Source organism: Vanessa atalanta, chromosome 5 (assembly GCF_905147765.1).
Source record: "Vanessa atalanta chromosome 5, ilVanAtal1.2, whole genome shotgun sequence".
Classification (NCBI taxonomy): Eukaryota; Metazoa; Arthropoda; class Insecta; order Lepidoptera; family Nymphalidae; genus Vanessa; species Vanessa atalanta.
Window position 1 is genome coordinate 5,750,791 of NC_061875.1, and position 12,971 is coordinate 5,763,761.

The 12,971-nt window shown below is 32.2% G+C and overlaps 1 non-coding gene across 1 annotated transcript; it reads right to left on the minus strand.

Annotated features, from left to right (window-relative positions):
- Positions 1–9,586: 9,586 nt before the first annotated feature.
- Trnam-cau lies at positions 9,587–9,658 on the minus strand. Its single transcript has one exon. It is a non-coding gene; the product is annotated as a tRNA-Met (tRNA).
- Between the last annotated feature and the right edge of the window lie 3,313 nt (positions 9,659–12,971).

The following is a 12,971-nucleotide window of genomic DNA, read 5'->3' on the forward strand; positions in this document are numbered from 1 at the left end:
TGTTTGAGTGCAGACGCAAACACTAACCATCAGTCAATCCATTTGCCGATCTGCCGCAGGCGTCATATATACCCAAAAGATATATGACGTATAAATCTAGAAACCCAGTATATCCCCATACTCAGATGACCTATATCCTTTTTACATTTGATACCACATCTTTATAGGAATACATTAAGACAGTCTTTCACAAAATTAAATTCAGCTAAAAATATTATGTCTTTTATTCTGTGCAACAAGATATTGAGAAGATCCTGTCGATGTTCCAACAATTGTCGCAGTATAGAGGTCAGTGGGACGTCACAGCTTAGTGATGCGTGTGACGTTTCATCGACTATCGATGTTCCGCTTTGTCTGCAGCACGCCCGCGACGGCCAGACGCGACGATAAAAAGATTACACGTTTGCGTATACGAATCGTGCGTGATGTGAATATTAATGAGCACTCCCCTTTCGTGGTGGCACTAATAGATTTTAATCGGCCCTAGCCAGTGACAGTGAGAATTCGACTTTTCTATGAATGTAAAACGGTTCAAGTATCTTCGAAAAAAAAATTAAACGTGCAGTAACTTTTACATTTCACTTAGAAAATTAGAGTTGGTGCTTTTGGATGAGTTTTTTTAATCTTCGGCTGAGGAAAGAATTAGTGTCACAACCAGAGAACACGCTTTCAGAGATAAAACTGCGACGTCCTCACACAGCTTAGCTTAAGTGGCTTCGATTTGAATATTTTTATGTAGGTGATTTGAAATATTAATGGTGTTTTAAGCATTAAGAGCATTATGGACACCCTTGTTTTTGTTTGACAAATTTGCATGTTCGGGGGACAGTGGGAATATTGGGTGTTTGCATGCGGACGGATCAAAGAGATGCATTATAGCAATGTATTCGCTAACACGTAAATAAATAAAGATAAACATTGCCCGGAGCGGGAATTTATTCGGGCGTATTAAACTACGCTTATGAAAAACATTTGCAACGCGAACATCGATAGGATGTTCACATGCCTATCTACTTGATATATTGCTTATAATTACGTATTGCGTACGTAAAAAGATTATTATAACTAAATTAAGTTGTTTTACTTGGTGTTATTAAAGAATATTGCATCTGTTGAATAAAATTACGCTTAATAATTCAACTTATATAAAATACAGCTGCAAATGGGCTTTTAACTAATCTTATTTCAGGATTTTTTTATCGAATAAAACGATTTCGTAAATAAAACAATCTTATCCCAAAGATATATTACGATCGAATATCGCCTTTTTTTCAATTCGTTTGCTGTTCAGTGTTAAAAGAAAACATGATGAGGTAACCTGCATATGAAATAACGAGGCGATAGTTAAACTCCTTATGTATATATATAAAAGCGAAATACCACTCGCTGATTAATCACGAAATCTCAGAAAATATAATAACTACGAACTTGAAATTTGGCAGGTAAGTTACTTATAGGGTGGAGACGTCCGCTAAGAACTGATTTTAGGAAATTTGGTTACGGAATTACGGTTGGAAGTTTGTGTTTTATAAATTTCGCGCGAATAAAACCGCGGCTTCATCTAGTATTTTAATAAATCTATATGCTTTGCCCAGCAGTAAGATTTTTACGAATTGATGTTTACTTTGCTATTAATATTAAAATTACAAATCTTGGTATGAGTTACTGTTGAATCATTATTATTAAAAATCCTGTAAATAATAAATCTGATAAAACTCTTTCTTTTCAAATCTCAAATGTTGCAAATTCCAATCCTACTTAAAAGTTGAAAGAGACATTTTAATTATATAAAATAAAACTTCGTTAACAGAATCTGCAATTATAAGATTTTATATAGATAGATATTATTCCATATTCGTAAATTAATATTAATAATTAGGTACATTCGAAATGACAACATTAAATAAAATGACCATTTGAATTGTTCATTACTTTTCGATGACATCGAGAGAGAAACATATCATAATGATTTTATTTAAATATCGTAATTTGCTAAATTAGTTTCGACACGAGCTTTATAACCTATTTACAGGAAAAGAATGACAAGCTTGGCACAGCATTCTCAAGACATAAGCGCAGACAGTGATTCATTGCCAAGACGGAACATCTCAAGACGATAATACAGCTATCCTTTTTTTACTTTCACATAAAACAAATTCATTACATTTATGATATGCAGATAATTTGTTAATAACATCATTTATAAATTGGCATGCTTATTGATTTATTTTATTGTATTTTAGCTTTGTAAGTTAAGTTGTTGATTGGAAGCTTGACTAAGCCTTTAGTATGAACATTTAGAGAAAAGACATTAGTAGTCTACGTGCTGTAGCGAATAATCATTGGCAAATAGCATCACACACAAATAATTAATCTTTCAAACGCACTGTTTACGTATACAAAATCCGGTGACGCTCAGTTAAAAGATCAATACAGATATAAGGTCGTGGATCTCAATATATCTAGCGATAGTGGGACGATGTCTGCCCATAATATTCTTTGGGGTGCATCTCATTTGGCTTAAGAACCTGCCTTTGTCAACAATGTTGGGGGCGACGGGGATCGATACTGGCCGCAAACGGCAGGCCTCGATCAACGTTCGCTTGTTTAACGTAATTCGCGTCTGTTTAAATTTGAACCTCCTATATTATTGCAATATCGATTTGTAATATCGCTACTGAATTCTTTGGTATGTCTACTAAAATAATTTACATCTTTGGATAAAATCTGAGGCTACTGCATTACTGCTTCATAATAATACACATGTAATTTATATGTAATATGGTTGTATTTTGTCTGTCATAATGATCTAGTATGTAATTGACTTGAATTGATATAAAATTATACTCGCCAATAATTGGTGCGTATAAAGTGTGCTGTAAAAAACTTCTTTACCAGTTATTTTAGTCGAGTTAGTTAATATCTCGAGTCTTTCAAGGATCAAGATCTTTCCAATTCACTCCACATCACGATGTATTATGTATATTATGTATATTTATGTATATTATATATATATATAATATATTATGTATATTGCGAAGTACTGTAAATAAAATAAAATTTGTGTCAAAACTATAAAATTTAAGTATATTTAATAAAATACTGTAAAAACAAGAATATATAAATATAAAAATGTTTATTGTGGATTTAATTATAACAAATAGCAACAAGGTAAAAAATATGTATTATTGGTAATGCAAGACATATATGTACCTAGTACCTGAAATTACACTATTCTACTGGCTCTTCATATCACAACACAGTCTATTTGTTACAGAGGTACAGCATCATTGGAAAATTGGCTATAATTTCCCAGGTTATTTCAGTATCGGGTTCTGTGTCGTATTCAACTGTCACCATCGCTGCTTGCCGAAAATCGATAAACCGAACAGCTAAAGGCCGATCGAAAAGGGTTACGGTAATCAGATATAATCTTATCTAAGCATCTACGGTGGTGAAGTGGCGGCAGGTGTAGTATGACCGAGGCACGAGAAGCGGAATGTCGGACGTCCGGTGGGAAGATGAAGTCGATGAAACTGTTAAAGAAAGTCAAGCACTTCGGGGCTTGCAAAAATTTATATAAATCTCAACGCAGATATAATAAGGATTAGTATTTTTGTTTTTGTTTCCCAAATTACGTACACAATGTTACATACGTCGTAAGGTTGACTAGCAGAGAATGCAGTAGCGTTAAGGTTTTATGCAACAAACAATTTAAATAAATACATAATTATTTTATCGAAAAGATAACTTAGAGTCATAAACATGACATGAATATTGATAGGCCGACTTTATTAATATGTGCAAGATATAGTGGATATTATTACGATAATTATACATTAACATAAACGGTTCAATGGCGATCAATCATTGTGTCTTTTTTGTATAAACACAGGATTTATTACAAGTTCTGTGTTTCATATGATTACGATATTATGGTTAAACTAATATCTTCACGCAGTTTCTTTTGAATAATAAGCTTTATCTGTTTCACTAACATTTTCTCTTTAATGAAGCATAAAGCTAGGATCGAACTGCAAACTTACATTAGCTCTGAATACATACTCGTAAGGAAATACATCAAAACAATCTACCAGAAAATTGTATGACTTAAAAAGGCCTACAAATAAATCGAAAGTAATATTGGTTTATGTTCTAAGCTACACTCGTAATAACATTTTCTTCTTCTTATATATTGATTAAAATTGTATATAACATTATATCATTCGAATGAGTTATTTAGAAGATGTCACCGAGTCAAAATTACGTGCTACCAAAGAAGAATCGCTCGCTGCCAAACGGGTGTTCCGTTAACTGGCTGTAACAACAACATTTTTACCTTGGCAGTGAAAATTGCCCCCAAATTTTTTAAATACATATCAACCAAGACACAAACCAAAAGCATAAAATAAAATAGTAATTAAATAAACTTTATAATATAAAGTAATATAGGTGTTCTTAACATTTTCTTGCTTCATTTTTATTAATAAGTTGCAACCGTGTGAAGCCGGGGCGGATAGGTAGTTTGTTCTAATCGTTCGCACGAAAAATTTAAAAGTATATACGTACAATTTTTTACTCTTAATTAAAATTTACACTTACAATCTTTTTTGTATGAACAGCCGTGAACAACATAAATTGCGACCATGACCACATCCAACGCTTATTAATAGAACTGCTAAATATTTTTCTAGAATGTCAAGAATATAAATAAGTCTATGATAATTTACCAACCAGTTTTTGAGAAACATATGTCTATAAAGTTACACTGCTATATAAATAGTCTATAAAGTAAGAAAAACATTATCTCCTTCTGGTATTGATTTGAACAAGAAGTAATACTTGTATTGTGTTTTATGTACTTCTTGATAAAATTACAAAATATTATGCAACAATGTATCATTAAATGTGTATTTGTCAAAAAAAAATTAAGTACTACTTTAATATTAACTATTCAATTCGTATTGTAAACTAATTTATCATAATATATAAAAACGAACATTTATACAACATTATGCAATAGTATTAAATCAACTTGAAGCAATCGTGCTCGCAACAAATAAAATGTACAGCGACCACTCATATTAGTCTTAACGAAGATTTTTCATTACTAGAAAACTTTTCCGACGCGAGATCCGTAGCGGAACGTTCGCCGAATTTAAATCGGGCGCCGGCTTGCTTTATTACGTCGATATGTAAATTTTGTACAGCGTCACTACCCTTATAAAGACCCTGTTTGAATTGAAAATTTAGTCGAACGAGCGAGAGGAGCTCGCATCCAGCCAGTGCGGCCACGTCTTTCAGCCAACTCGCTGCTTCAATCGTTATAAGCGTTACTGAAAAATTTTACAGCGATCGCGTTTCATAATCACATATCGTGTTTCGTTACACGATTGTTTTAATCACGGAAGGCGATAAACTGTGACGAGTGACGTGTCACGTGGTACGGCGATCTGTCAAAATGTGACAGAGATAGCAGATAAAGGAGGGGGACGGCGCGATCGCGTGTAAGAACGTAAGTAAACAAAGGCAGTGCTATAAGATAAGGCTGTACGCTTACTTTGATGTGACATGAGGTTTTTAATTTGATGTTGGATCGAAATAAAGAAAAGATATTGAGTTATATTTATACCTTCTTAACTAGAGAGCATATGCAATAGTGAACGACCTCATCAAGGTTCAAGAATGGCATTCGGAATGAGTCATGTGTGGACGTGACATGGCACAGTGCCTTTGTCCTAGTTTTAGTTTCATCCATTGTGATATATACTTGCACGTAACTATTCTCACCTTTAATTCTCAGTTGACTATGAAGATAACGTTGGTTTTAATGAAATACGAAATTGGACGTATTCTTTTTAAATTGGATGCTTAAATTTTAATCAGCAGTTAGTTCGTTCATCTAAAATTATATCTTAGTATAAGATTAGGCATATAATTTTCTTCGGGGGTTTGATTACTTGACAAAATTATGACATTATAACTTATTATATACGTCATTTGAATTTGCCTAACTAGCTGTATTCAAAATACATCAACTTCCTGGATACAAGTACTTTTGAATTAAAAGCTTGCGAGTCTACCGAGAAATTTTATTTGAAACTGCAAGCAGTTGGAGTTCAGGTTCAACTGAACGAAATTAATAAAAAACTCATTTATTATCATAGTCATCATTCTTTTGATATTATCTGATTTATTTATTTTATTTTAGTGCTGCTGGGAAATATTCTTTCGGACTTTTAAGACCAGGTAGATATGACGCCTACCTATCTTGAGAATGCTTTCACAGGTCGTCGTCCGAGCCACTTACGCGATCACCTCTGGTGGATACTGTTAACAAAATTTCCATAGTCGGCTGTTAACCTATGATAGAAATGGAGTGACTTTGCAAAGGGTACGTGGTGGTAAGTGAGAACCACCGCTCAAAGACATCAGTATAAAAAATATTAACCATTCCTTACGTCGTAAATACGCCACCAACCTTGGGAACTAATATGTTATTTAACTGGTGCCTTTCGTTAGGCTGACATACTAAACTATTCAAACTGGACCACAAAAGTACTAAGTATTGCTGTCTGACGATAGAATATGTGATGAGTGGGCCATACCTAACCAAAAAGACTTTCATAGAGCCCAACTACCCAACTACCAATCTTTGGATACCTTTCGTAGCCATTCGATTCCTGTCGCCTGTTTTCAGGTTATCGTTGAACCTGACTGGAGGGAGTAAAGGAATAATCTTAAACTTTTTAAAAATAAAAATTTCTTAAGGGAGGGTTGAATAAAAAAAGTTATTAAATCTCAATTATAAAGAATTTGAAGTTCGTCGAGTTCAATCACTATTGTTTTTTTTAATATAAAATAAAATTAATGATACAAGAACCAGAGGATAACCTCAGTAAGAAACAAAATCAGTTAAATAGACACCTTGTCTCTGTCTCGGTCGGTAATTACACAAAATGACATAAAGTCGTCGTTATAAGTACATCATGAGTCAAAAAAAATATTATTTAAATCAAGTACAACTTGTCATAAGCACACAATTGAAATTCATATAGTTATGGATACCACACCACCACACTATATAGATAATGAAGCCAGAGTCGACATTATAGATGATGTTTTAATCTCCTAATAATGTTCATGGAGCTAATGAAATGGGCACAACTGCGCGGAAAATTTTCTATCATTACCGTTTCACCCTTCGGTTAGAGAGATTGACTGCCTGACTGCACCAGCACGACCTGATAATTAAATTCTAATCTACTTACCCTTATTAATCTATATTAGAATGTATGTAAAGGGGTAGCAATTTCAGTTTTATATTGAAATATAGATGCAATTGAAATTTTAATGTATGTTAAACTGAAGTCACTTTTAGGTCCAAAAGGTTGATCAGTCACAAAATCTGGTATGAAGACAAAATAAGCTTATCTAGAATCTACAAAGAGTAAATATAATACTTATCCAAGCTATTTATTATATCTTTAGCGGTATAGGCAGATACTTCGGTGAAATATTCAGTTATAAATGTAATCTTTTATTATTGTATAAAAACTATTCCAATCTATATAAGCACGAAAAAAACGTAATGTAACTTATCGTGACTTATTATATATTTTTATTACATAATTATATTTGTTAAACGTGTTATCTAATATTAATGTTGTTAAAATGTATAGTAATTATTAGTTATTTTGAACGTTACTAATGTTTTGTTCACGACATCATACATCAAGATGAAAATACAGCAATAATTTATTTGTTTTATTTTATCTGCTTCTTGAGACCAGCACCTTTTTAGGCGGAAGACTTGAGAAATTTTGCAGGCACGATTGATTATTAATTCAAAAATTTTTATTGTTCCAAATTCGATCGATATAACGGTTTCAATCGTTTGCCACTCCATGGAATGGTCTTAGCAGCATGCAGCCCTTACTGGGCCTCAGGGCACCGATTATCATAACAAGACCCCCATTACGGACCTATAGCAGGCACTGCTTAACAAACTTATTGCAAAACCCATAGTAACATTTTAGTTCAATCCTATTGTGAGTGTATAAAGGTTAATATTGATTGATAGAGAGTTTTCTATCAGGTATTAGTGTTGTCATCTCTTTTGTTACTCTGAAAACTAGAATTTGACAGAAGAACGCTTCGTTTGTCAATTGCCATCGATTATGTATGGTGAAGTTGGCAGCCGGAGGCTAATTTAGGGGTCCGTAGTTAGGTATTTTTCGTCACTAACTAGATAACAAGTGGTTTTAAATTGGAATCTACATAATAATGCGAGTGGAGGGTGTGTGATAAAGTTATAAGGGTGACAGCCGCTGTCATTCGAAGAGTAACGCTTTCATACAGGCATTTACTTTTTATTTTATTTTTCTCAAAGGACAAAATAAAATGTCATATTTTTTTAAAACTATTTTCGACGATGACGTCATCGATCAGTAGTTTATTTTCAAGTTTTTTGTCAATTGAGAAACATTTTCTCAGCTTAAAGATTTGTATATAAAAAATCAACGAACATTAAAATGAAGACTTAAAATGATAACATTTCAAATTTTCACCACCGTATCCATTTTCCCAGTTAAAATAAAGCGATGGACGTTTAAAAAAACATCGTAGCGAGCACGTGTTATAAATTATCAATATCCCATGATAAAACAAACGATTCTGTTTGTTTGTCGGTTGTTTTTAAACAAAACTCACTGGCTGCGCTCGGCTCGGCTCGATGGCTGGTTCACAGTCGGATACGCTTTAGGGTTCCTTAAAACAAGCTAAGGATAACATCATGCTACATGCAGCTGACTTTCTAAGGGGAGCAAGAATAACAAGAATTGTAATAGTTGCAGTCGCTTTCAAATTACATAATAAAAAAAATCATGGGCATCTGTCACGTTTATTAAATGATTCACTTGATACGTTTAATGAATAAAAACTTAATATTTTTGCAATAGCAAAATGTGTTACACATGCAAAGGTGAAGGAGACTACTGCGAAATCTTTGTAAACTTTTTAAAACTAGCAGAATAACAAACTTTGGGATCAACCATCACATATATCGGACGTCAAGACTATATAGAAAAACATGAGTTATGATGCCTCTTAATGCCTTCATTAAATAATATTAATTGTTCCCATATTTTAAGCAAATATTTCATATAAAAAGTTAAGAATTTTTTTTTCTTTAATGCGAATAATTCACAGTTACTTATTTTAATTTTATCAAATCATTTTTATAATTTTTATTATAAATTGTACTTGTATATATAATACCGAACGATACATATGTGCGATATCTCTATAAAAAATAAATAAATAAAAATAATACTAGACAACAATAAGAATATTTTAATAAAAAATCAATAAATCAAAAATACATTTTCCATTATAACATTACTTGTATTTAATTATAACATAGCTAAGGTTTCTTTGAAATTTACTACAGCGACACTAGCGACATCTGCAACAACTAAAGCAAAAAAAAATAAAATAGGCCAAATTAAATTACAAATTTTCAAAAATATATTAAAAATATAGAAATGTGAGTATTTAACGTAAAATAAAAATGAAAAAAGTTTTATAGCAGAGCGTGGTTTCGATCCACGGACCTCTGGGTTATGGGCCCAGCACGCTTCCACTGCGCCACTCTGCTCTTGACAGCGAGCGTGAAATAGTTAAACATTCTCTCCAGTTCATATTTACTATTTTACATCATATTTTATTAGTGAATTTATTTTGAACCAAATCGATAAGAACATTCATAAAATATAATATCTGACTTTAAAATAAAGACGATTCGATTTCGAAATTTAAAATTTCAAAAATAAGAGAAAATTATTTGATACCGTAAAAACAAAATTTATACCGGTATTTGTTAAATTTGATTTTAGACACTTATTAGATTTTTATAAAATTTACTCATATTTCAGTATTATAATATTTATCTTACAAATATAATTACATTGAAAATATTTAATTTTTTCGCTACAATTTAACAACAGACTCAGTCTCTCAACTCACAGTCAACTATAAGTTCAAAAGCATATTTTGTTAAACAACTCGAATTTCACAAGTATCATTAAATAAATTTAATCATATTTAAATAAATCTTTTGAACAACGTGGAAATAATAATATCAGTAGCCGAGGGCGATACTTGTTTATAGTTCAATGCTTTTCATTTATGGATATGAGTATTATGCGCTTGATTTAATCCGCAGTTGTAAAGTGCTCCAAATTTTATTTCACATTAAAGAAAAAATCGTTTAAGAGTATTTATTAAATAAAATTCACATAACTTGACGATTGAGTCATGATGGGTTTAATGTGTGATTGAAATTTACTCATTATTTTTTCATTCAATCATTCAAAGGAAGATCATTTTTTTCCACAATACGTTATATTTTTGGCGTCATTTTAAATTAACTTTTTATTATTTTTAAATATTATTGACATAATAGCTTTGTTCGTATTACTTTATTTGGTAGCGTGTTTCAACGAAGGTTTTTTTTTCTAATTAATTTGAAATGAATGAGTGACATAAGCTCGTCATTGTAAGTTGCTCGTTATTTCGCTACCATTAATATCGTTAAGTTTACCGTTAACATATTTTCAGCTTTTATTGCCCTAGTATAAAAATATTTAACTAAAAAAGGAATTACAGATCTATAGGATGAAACAATCAAACAACAATTTTTACATATTAAAAAGCACGACAGTTAAAGAGACTAAAATTATTTTCTTAATAAGGCAATTAGTAAATATGGCGTATCATTGCCGATGTAGTAGGGTAGAGATCCAAATAGCTGGCGTCTAGCAACAATGACGTCACCTCGGGGAGTCTGTGGACACCAATAAAACTGTACAATGGCACCCCGTGGTGACCTGCGCCCTGGCCGGGTCGTTCTTTATGGCGTTAAAATGGTTAATCTTGCTAGTGGGGGACGCGTTATTGCCTTTAGCTAATACTTATTTTTGTAAGTAAGGAAAGAGGATTAGGCCCTAATCGATGTGAATTTTAATAAAGTAACATTATATATTAAATAAGTACGAGTATATAATATACATTGTGCTCTTTCCGTATTATTAAAAAAAATATATATATTGTTTAATTTTATATATTTTTAATTACAGTCAGTTTTTTTAAATAAAAAAAGATATAAATAATATATAATAAGTAAGGTTGCTTGTAAACCAAGAAAGATACGTGAGTTTCAAACAAAATTTCAAATTCTAAGCCGGTTAAACTATACGGAGATATTCAAGGACTTGATTTAAAGATTTTGGACTTTGTACGTTATGATTGCGTAAAACAAACATTTCGAGACACATTAATGAACATTCTATTAATGATTTTAAATATCTAAGATAGGAATTACACGTAAACATTTACCTTACATCTGATTATGTTGCTGTGTAACAAAATATCTCCAAACGAGCTTTATATTTAGAAACTTAAAGAAATTCTTATGTATTTAACATTTTTAGTAACCTTCATGTCTCATATTATAATTTTATCTTGGTAAACGCGCACTATCAAATAATACCTAAGTATATACGGTCTAAATAGTAAAATAAACAATGTTTGCAACACTATATCGTATGAGTTTCAATGTCCATTCGAACTTTACAACTTTCTTTAGAGTATAATAATATATATAGTTCAGAGCCCGGTCATACAAAAATGATTTCACTTACGTGATTAACAGCTGTCTTATACTCCTAAACAGAAGACTAAATACCGATTTATATAAAATAGCTTTCAAAAACGATCAGTTTTCATTCTTTAAGTGATGAATTTTCTAAAATTATTTATCTCATTAACAGAAAAGCCTTAATACCGAAATCCATAATCTCTTACATCAGAAATGATTTAACTCCACATAAAATTTCAAGATGAATTTTATAAAACTCAACCTACGTTTCATAAGAGATTCTCGTGCAAGATGTATTTGTTAAACCCACTGGTTTATGCTGCACGGTGTTTATAGGTCAGTCATTGTAAAATTGTATTCAGTATATATTTGAATACAAATTATAACATTTTTATGGCGTATATGGCAGCAGGCTCACCTGACGGAAAATGACTACCACCGCCCATGGACATCTGCAACACCGGAAGGCTTGCAGGTGCGTTGCCGGCCTTTAAGAAATGAGTAGTTCCTTTTCATGAAGGATCCCTAGTTGTATAGGTTAGGTTTTCTTCATTTACTCACCAATGCAAATTACTTCTACTAGGTAATAGAATAGATGAGTACATGAGTACACAAGATGAGCCTGCACGATGCCCTTTTTTATCTAAGGAGACGGACAGGCAAATGGGCCACCTGATGTCATGTGGTCACCACCACATCATCATCGGCGATGTCAGAAATAATAACCATTACTTGCATCGCCAATATCCCTGTAGTTACACTGGCTAACTCACCCTTTAAACCGGAACACAACAATATCAAGTTCTACTGTTTGGTGGCAGAATACCTGATGAGTCGATGGGACCTACCTGCCCATAACCCTACCACAAAGTAAACTTTTATTAATTGATAAGAAATTTCAATTAATTAACTTAACAGATAGAATATTTTTTTAATATGTAGGTACTTATAAAACGCATTATAAAGAGCATAATGCATTGAAGGATTAATATAAAGGGGCATGACACCAGTCATAAACCAAAATTAAAACTATCCAATACATTGCTTCTGCACAATAAAACCATTCCGGCTCGACTAAATAGTCTACATTAAGGTATCGTTAGTCAAACGACTTTGTCAAATATAAGTCTGTCGTTAGTCAAAACAAAGCACCATTTTATTTTGAACCTTATGCCCGTACCAATACACTTCCGACTTGAATGTAGCCAGTATTTTTTAGGCTTTTATGTGATATGGAGATGACAATAAAAATCTTTATGAATGGGGTTGTCGTGTGACGATGCTGCCCTACATTAATAAATTATTTCGCCAA